Source organism: Nicotiana sylvestris, chromosome 12 (assembly GCF_000393655.2).
Source record: "Nicotiana sylvestris chromosome 12, ASM39365v2, whole genome shotgun sequence".
NCBI lineage: Eukaryota > Viridiplantae > Streptophyta > Magnoliopsida > Solanales > Solanaceae > Nicotiana > Nicotiana sylvestris.
The window spans coordinates 125,695,881-125,704,722 of NC_091068.1; the positions used below are offsets into that span (position 1 = coordinate 125,695,881).

At 37.7% G+C, this 8,842-nt stretch overlaps 1 non-coding gene and 1 pseudogene across 1 annotated transcript; both read right to left on the reverse strand.

Moving 5' to 3' along the window:
- Nucleotides 1-323: 323 nt before the first annotated feature.
- Nucleotides 324-396, reverse strand: TRNAA-AGC (transfer RNA alanine (anticodon AGC)). The gene has a single exon. It is a non-coding gene; the product is annotated as a tRNA-Ala (tRNA).
- A 2,250-nt stretch (nt 397-2,646) lies between these two features.
- Nucleotides 2,647-4,568, reverse strand: LOC104210675 (cytochrome P450 76A2-like; annotated as a pseudogene).
- Between the last annotated feature and the right edge of the window lie 4,274 nt (nt 4,569-8,842).

The following is an 8,842-nucleotide window of genomic DNA, read 5'->3' on the forward strand; positions in this document are numbered from 1 at the left end:
AGATTAAATGAGAGTGAAGAACATGGGTGAATTTTATCCATTTAATGGTCTATTTAATTTTGACGCCTAAACGTGATTTAATCATGTCATGCAAGTGGATTAAGCATTTAAATCTTGAGATCAACAAAAAGCTACATAATCAAGAAGGGCAAAGGGACAATAACTTCCATGAGCTACTAAAAACATTAAAAATTGCCGGACTTAACTAGCATAATTAAGCTGTAAAAAATTTCCTAAATATATTTGGGGGGGGGGGGGGGGTTGACAGTAATTGGTTCCAAAAACTCTAAAAGCTGGGAAAGAAATAAGTAGTAATGAAAAACTGGAGATGCGGGGTATCGATCCCCGTACCTCTCGCATGCTAAGCGAGCGCTCTACCATCTGAGCTACATCCCCTTACTGATAACCAATCCAACATTTTATTATAATATTAAAACATACGGCTTAAACACATTGCCTGACGGAGGTATAGACGGAGCCCGTTTAAATGTAAAACAACACAAATTCAAAAAACCACCTTTTGATATTGTGAAATTTTTGTTAGTAAGTGGCATTAATTTGAAGTGACTGTTATTTTATTTTATTTTTGAAGAAAAGTTGGTTTGCCAATGGATGAATATGGTTCTACTTCTCAATTCTCAGTTCGATCGAGACTTGTTCGACGCCGTCCCAGCTTTCAGGTAATCAATTTCTCGCTTATTAGAACTTTGTATTTGACATTTACTGTCTGATTTTAATCATCGCAATGTGGGTACATCTCGACTATAATTGCTGTATTTTTGTACAGTAAAGACTACGTTCAATCTTACTTTTCTCTGCAACATGGTCAGAATCTATCAAGATGTAAAACGCATTCCTCGATTGTGACTTACAGCTTGTTTGGATGGTTGTTCCTATTGTATCGTATTGTATTGTTATCCCAAAACAATGTTTGTTTTGATTATTCTATTAAAATTGGTTGTATTGTACTGTTAAATTCATTGTTCCAAAACAATGAAAAGTCCCTTTTTTTTAAACAACTTATTTGGTGTGGTGAGATTGTTTCCTATTTTTCTTTCCAAATATGTCCTAACTTATTACTCCACAATTCTATTTTACCCTTTACCTTTTTCTATTTTAACTCCAAATCTCCAACTTATAACCTACTTTGTTTTCTTTTTAAGAACTTCTGACGCCAACGTTAATGGTATTTTGTCGCTTTCTGTTTTATTTTTTCTCCTAATTTGCTTTTAACTCGATTCTAATTAGTTGTGCTCCTTTGTTTTATCTTCTTCTGTCTTGCTCCTTTGTTCTATTTTCTTAAGGTGTTTTGCCTTCTTCTGTTTTGTTTTTTAAAATTATTTTTATGCATAATTTTTGATAAATTTAATATTTAAACAATTGAGGGTACTTTAGTAAACTTATGAGTTACAGTACAGTACGATACAGTCAAACCAAACAGCAAAATATTATTTAACAATAACAAACAATACAATCTATCCAAACACTGTATTCATAAAATGATACGATACAATACATTATAAAATGATGGGGAACAATGATCCAAACAGAGTGTTAGAGGTTGCATTTATTTTTACCTCAGTTAACTTAGGAGGATTCAAGTTGACATTTATTGTGCGCGTTTTGCATATTTTTGCATAATGTCTGAGTCAAACACAAACTAAGTGAAAAGATTGTGCTGTGCATTATAATTATATAGTCTGGAGAGCATAAAACACAAAGCAGAGCCCAGATATAGTCTTCAGCAATTGACTTTATCCACAGGCTTCACCTGACTTTATTCACTGCTACCATACTTGCTACTTCTTTTTGCAATTCAGTTTTCCATTTTTAGTTTTACATGAGATTCTAAAGTGGATGTTATATGTAAGAGAATTTAGGTTTCGCAATTGACTTATATAAAGGGATTTTATCATGTTAGAGCAAAAATAATCTTATCCCATCTAATAAAACACTTAAATTACTTTGTAAGTTATTGAATGTTAATAGAGAAGAGGTATCCGTGTCTATAAAAGAAAGAACTGAATCAGGTGGTAATCCAGGAACACTTCAATGGCTCAATGTTTCCACTGAAATTTTTGCAAAAGAGCATATTGGATGCATATATATAGTCAGACCTCTCTATAACAACATCTCTATATAACAACACTTCACTATAAAATCCAAGCTTTTCCGGAACCAAATTTCATGTTATGTTATAATATATGTTCTCTATAATAGCACTTCGCTATAACATCCAAAAATATTCGAAACAAACGAAACTGTTATAGAGAGGTTTGACTGTACTACTGTTTCACAGAATTTGATGAGCTAGGATGTCTTGTCTGTAAATGTTATCAATTCCTGGTTAATGTGGAGTATCGTGCTTCCAGCAGTCAGCGACGTTTTTAAGAGGAAAAAAAATACCTGGAAAGTTCAGTTAAACAACAATGTGAACGTTGTTGACTGGTAAGCACGAGGGCATCTCAAGACTTTGAAGGACCAAAAGCTGTGTTCAGTATTTCACAGCATTTCCCCTTGATGATATTGATTTCAGATCATGTTTCCATAAAGATATTTTAGATGTAGCAGCAGATAGTTGGTCAAATGAAGCCAGTTCAATATCACAAAGTAAAGATATGTTTTCTCTGTTATAATCTTACCAGGTCAATATCACATGCTCAAACGAAGCCAGTTTAATATTATCCAACCAGCGGTCAGTTATGATATGCTCAACTTCTTCTTTTCACCTCCATATTCGTTCAATATCACAACGTAAACTAATCTTACTAGACCCAAAGAAGGCTTTGAATCTCTATACCCAGCCTAAAATGCAAATGCTATGCCTTGCGTGCATACTAGTTTTCCTTCGTCTCAACCTTACTGTCATGTATGAGAAGAAGATGTTCTTTTTATTGGTACAGCTTTCAGAGGTTGGAATTTTCTCACTGTTATGCCTATCCTCTCTTTCATGTCCATGGCTTTAGATGTGACATTATCAGGGAGCTCCCAGTCAAATTCATGAAGCAATGAGCCCAAAAGAAGGTGCAACATGCGATCAGCTAAGGTAAGGCCTACGCACATCCTTCTGCTAGCACCAAATGGTATTAACTCTGCCCCTTGACAGACCTCTCAGGCCTGAATGCCAAAGGGTCTTCCCAGAATTCAGGGTCTCTTCCAATCCCAAGACGTTGACAAAAACTTGAGTGTCTTCTGGTATGTCAAATCCCATGAAACTCATGTCTTTAATTGCTCTTCTTGGAACTAAGAAAGGAAGTGGAGGATGCAAATGCAGTGTTTCCTTGATAACCGCTTGCAAATAATGCAACTTATCAATGTCAGTCTCCTCTAACTTCCTGTTTACTACTACCTCAGAGATCTCTGCCTTGACTTTGGCCATTACTTCAGGATTGTGCAGGACCTCAGTTAGTGCCCAGTCCGAACTGCTATGTGTTGTCTCTGAAGCAGCGATAAACATTTCCTGAAATTATCCTTGTCAGTGGGAGTTTGTTAAAAAATAACTCAATATCTTAGAGCAAACAATAGAAGAAGGGGCAAGAAAGCTTATATGATCAATGATATGGAAATGGAAATGAGGAAGAGAGCTGATGGTTTTCAAACACTTACCAGTATGAATATGTTAATCTGATGTTCTGATAACGTAGCCGGTTCATCTTCTCCACTACCCTCAAATTCAAGCAACACCCCTAAGAAATCTTTCTTCCTTCTGTTTGCTCTTTCATGCGTTCATCGACAAATGTGGAAGCAACTTCAATTGCCTTTCCCATGTCATGCTCTGCCTTTTGCCTTAAACCTTGTAAGTCAAGCCATTTAAGACATGGAAATAAATCTGAAATATTTGGACAGCCACTCCACTTAATTAGTCGTGCCAAGGCTGTGAAGAAATCTGAGGCCTTTTTGACTCTGGATCTACTAAATCATGAGACAACATCAGGTTCCCGACCAGGTTAAATGATGCAAGATAGACGAAACATGCTACCTCAATCTCACTTCCCTTTTCCATAGAGTTTGCTTCCTTGTCAATCCATTGAAGCATATCATCAATGCATTTCTGCCTGAGATGCACTGTTTCATTGATTCTTTTGTTTGTGAACATTTGCATAGTGCATATCCGCCTTAGCACACGCCAATAGGTGCCATAACGGGGCTAAAGCCAAGGAACTGTGCTGTAATTTTGCGATCTGCAAAGGAAACATCATGGTTCTTGAAGAACTCAGTAGCCACCTTTGCGGACAAAATTGCCATGGTTTTGACGGATCCAATCTTGAACCAAACAACAGGATCATATCTTTGTTTCATACCTGCTATTTTTTGGTCTGGCGCAGCTCCAAGATCAAACAGGTTACCGAAAATCGGCCATCCAGGAAGTCTCGGAGGAAGCTGTGAGAATGTGACTTTTTCCAGGACAAAAGAAGGATGAAAGCTGGTGTTAAGAGGATGGAAGACCAAGTAAGATAGTACCAATTCACCCCCCCCCCAACCCCCAACCCAATTTTCATATAATTTGTGCTTTGCTTCTCTATACTGCACCTTGATAGAATTTCTATACTATGTATATTGTGTTCCATTGTTGATTCCTAGTGTGAGATTCCAAGTGCAACTCCCTGAATATTCCAATTGCTTATATGATTTCTTATAGCATTAGAAAGGAGAAAATAATTGGTGCCTCAGAGTTGACTTTCCTGCCAATGATATCGTGAGAAAGCACGGGAAAAAATATACTATTGGTATTCGTTAAGTGTTTTACAATAGCCCTATTTATATACAATGTTTACATATACCTAAAGCCTTCTATACCAATATGGGATACTATACATGAACTACTTCTAACATTCCCCCTCAAGCTGGTGCATGTAAATTATATGTACCGAGCTTGTTACATATATAACTAATACGAGAATCAGTGAGAGACTTGGTGAAAGTATCTGCAAGTTGATCATTTGACTTTACAAACTTTGTAACAATATCTCCTAAGAGAATCTTCTCTTTGATGAAGTGACAATTAATCTCAATGTGTTTGGTCCTCTCATGAAATACTGGATTTGATGCAATATGAAGGGCAACCTGATTATCACACACGAGTTCCATTTGACTGATTTCTCCAAATTTTAATTCCTTGAGCAATTGTTTGACCCAAACTAGCTTGCTTGTTGCAAGAGCCATGGCTTGATACTTTGCTTCTGCGCTAGATCGAGCAACTACATTTTATTTCTTGCTTTTTCAAGAGATCAAACTACCTCCTACTAAGACACAATATCCAGATGTGCAACGTGTATCAGAAGGTGACTCTGTCCAATCAGCATCCCAGTGACTATCGCAGGGAGAGTCTAGAAACTGACTTACAACACTCACAAGAAATGAAATGTCATGTCTAGTCACTATGAGGTAATTCAATTTGCCAACCAACCGCCTCTATTTTGCAGGATCACTAAGAGGCTCCTCCTGTCCTGGCAGAAGCTTAGCATTCGGATCCATAAGAGTGTCAAGAGATCTGCAACCCATCATTCATGTTTCCTCAAGAATATCTAAAGCATATTTCCTTTGTGAAATAAGAATACCTGAACTAGACCAAACAACCTCAATACCTAGAAAGTACTTCAATCTGCCGAGATCCTTAGTTCGGAAGTATTGAAAAAGATGTTGTTTCAGACTAGTAATGTCATCTTGATCATTGTTAGTAATAACAATATCATCAACATAAACCACCAGATAAATACACAGATTAGGAGTATAATACCAATAAAAGACTGAGTGATCAGCTTCACTATGGGTCATGCCAAACTCCGAAGTAACTGTGCTGAACTTACCAAACCAGGCTCGAGGAGATTGTTTCAAACCATAGAGTGACTTGCGTATTCGACATACAAGACCACTAGACTCCCCCTGAGCAACAAAACTAGGCAGTTGCTCCATATAAACTTCATCTTTGAGATCAGCGTGGAGAAAAGCATTATTTATGTCCAACTGATAAAGAGGACAATGATGAGCAGCAGCCATGGACAGAAAAAGGCGAACAGATGTGACTTTAGCCATGGAGAGAAAGTGTCACTATAATCAAGCCCAAATAACTGAGTATATCCTTTTGCAACCAAACGAGCTTTAAGCCGATCAACTTGGTCATCCGGGCCGACTTTGAAGCATAAGCCCAACGACAACCAACAGTAGACTTACCTGAAGGAAGAGGAACAAGCTCTCAAGTATCACTCGCATATAAAGCAGACATCTCGTCAATCATAATCTGTTACCATCCTGGATGAGATAGTGCCTCACCTGTAGACTTAGGAATGAAAACAGTAGACAAAGATGATACAAAGCATCAAGGGTGATGATAGACAGTGATAACCTAAATTAACATAATGGGGGTTAAGATTAAGTGTGGATCATACACCTTTCCGAAGTGCAATCAGTGGACTAGGAAGAGCCAATCCGCAGTAGGTACAGAAGCTGATGCAGGACGTGAATCATCTGGGCATGATGTTGGACGCGGACGATGACGATAAGTCAAGAGTGTGGTCTTGTGGCTGGAGACATAGGAGGAGCAACTGTAGACTCCTCAGAAGTTGGTATAGGTTGGAGAGGTTGTGGTGGTACTGTGGATGGCGATGGGGATGTAAGAGGAGTAACACTAGATTCCTCACAAGTAAGTACAGGTAAGACCTCAGATATATCAAGATGATTAGATGAAGTAAAGTAAGGTTGAGACTCAAAGAACGCGATATCAGTTGACATAAGATACCTACGAAGATCAGCTGAGTAGTGATGATACCCCTTTTGAACCCGAGAATAGCCAAGAAAGATACACTTGAGAGCACGAGGAGCTAATTTATCTTTTCTGAGAGCTAAGTTATAGACAAAATAAGTACTCCCAAAAACACGAAGAGCAAGAGAGTATGCGGGTGACCTAGGGAACAATACTGAATGAACAAGCTTTAAGAACTGCATTGCCCCAAAAATACAGCAAAACATGGGATTGAATGAGAAGTGTGCGAGCAATTTCAATGAAATGCCTATTCTTTCTCTCTGCTACCCCATTCTGTTGAGAGAGTATACAGACAAGATATCTGATGGATAATTTCTTGAGAAGTCATAAACTGATAAAACTTAGAGGATAAATATTCTAAGGCATTACCACTACGAAAAGTGTGTAGAAACACCAAACTGAGTTTTAATTTCAGCACAAAAACTCTAAAATATAGAGAACAACTCAGAACGATCTTTCATTAGGAAAATCCAAGTACATCTTGAGTAATCATCAATAAAACTAATAAAATAACGAAATCCTTAAGTTGAATTGGCTCTACTAGGACCCCATATATTCGAATGAACTAAAGAAAAAACAAACTCTACACGACTCTCAGCACTATGTGAAAATGTAGCTCGAATATGTTTTCCCCAAGTTGACACGACTCACAATCAAATGTAGACAAACTAGAAAAATTAGGCACCATCTTCTGAAGCTTGAATAAACTCGGATGTCCTAAACATTTGTGATTAGGTCTGGAGGATCTGTAGCTGGATATGCTGTAGAGGGATTGAGTAAGTTAAGGTAGTAAAGTTCTTGTGATTCACGCCATGTGCTAGCATAATAAATGAATCATCAATAAAATATATACCACAATGAGGGCACAAGTCAAACGACTAATAGATGTGAGATTAAAAGGACAACCAGGACATAAAGAATAGAATCTAAAGTAACAAAAGATAGGGGATTACCTTGTCCAACTCCTTTTGCTTTTGTATGGACTCTATTGGCTAGAGTAATATTGGGAAGAGATTGTGAATAAATAATATTTGATAAAAGTGACCTATTACCCGAAATAGAGGTGCATGAGTCCATGACACATGGTCCAAAAATAGTAGACTGGGAAACACAAGCATAGAAATTACCAACAACAGAAATATCAGTTTGAGCGACTGAGGCCACTTGTGGAGCTATCTGCTTAGTTGCTCGATACTGAAGGAACTCATTATACTCTTCTTCAGATAAAGAAAACCCCGGGCTACCTGCGGTCTCAGTCTGAGCAACATTAGCATTTTTAGGTGGTCGGTCATGCAAAGAGTAACACACCTCACGAGTGTGCCCAAGCTTGTTACAATAAGAACACTTTGTTCGAGTTCTTCGAAAACGACATCCTCCTCGTCTATTATCCATAGTTTGAGATGCTCGATTTTCCACTCTCTTGGATGCGAGAACAGAGGAGTCAGCTTTCTGTGAAGAGATCATTATATGACCGGGCGCTGCAACAAGCCGAAATAACCTAGAGAATAATTCATCAACTGTGGGGACAGTCGGACTAGCCAAAATCCGGTCACATACTGAATCAAGGTCACTAGGAAGTCCAACGAGGGTAAGAACTAGAAACATCTTTTGTCGTTGCTCTTGTTTCTTTTCAACACTAGCAGAAACTGGTATCAACTCTTCAAATCCCTCCATGACTGCCTGTACTTGCCCCAATTAAATAGACATATCTAATTTATGTTTCTTTAGATTTGTCATCTGCGATATCACATCATAGAAACGAAATATGTCATTAGTGTATAAAGTGCGAGCCTTTTCCTTAACTAAATAACATGTCTGGAATGGATGAAACAAGGGCATCAACTTGAAATCAATAGATCGCCACAGGATACTACATAACTAAGCATCAATCTTCTCCAAAGTACTTTAGTTTTTTCATCTCCTTCGCTAGCATTTTTGGTTAAATAATCTTGAATACCTTGACCTTTACACCACAACTCGACAGACGAAACCCGAGCTAAATAGTTTGAATTTTTCATTAAAGGTTCCGAGTTAATTATAACACTAGAACTTCAAGAACCCGTGTTTTTAGACCCAAAAATA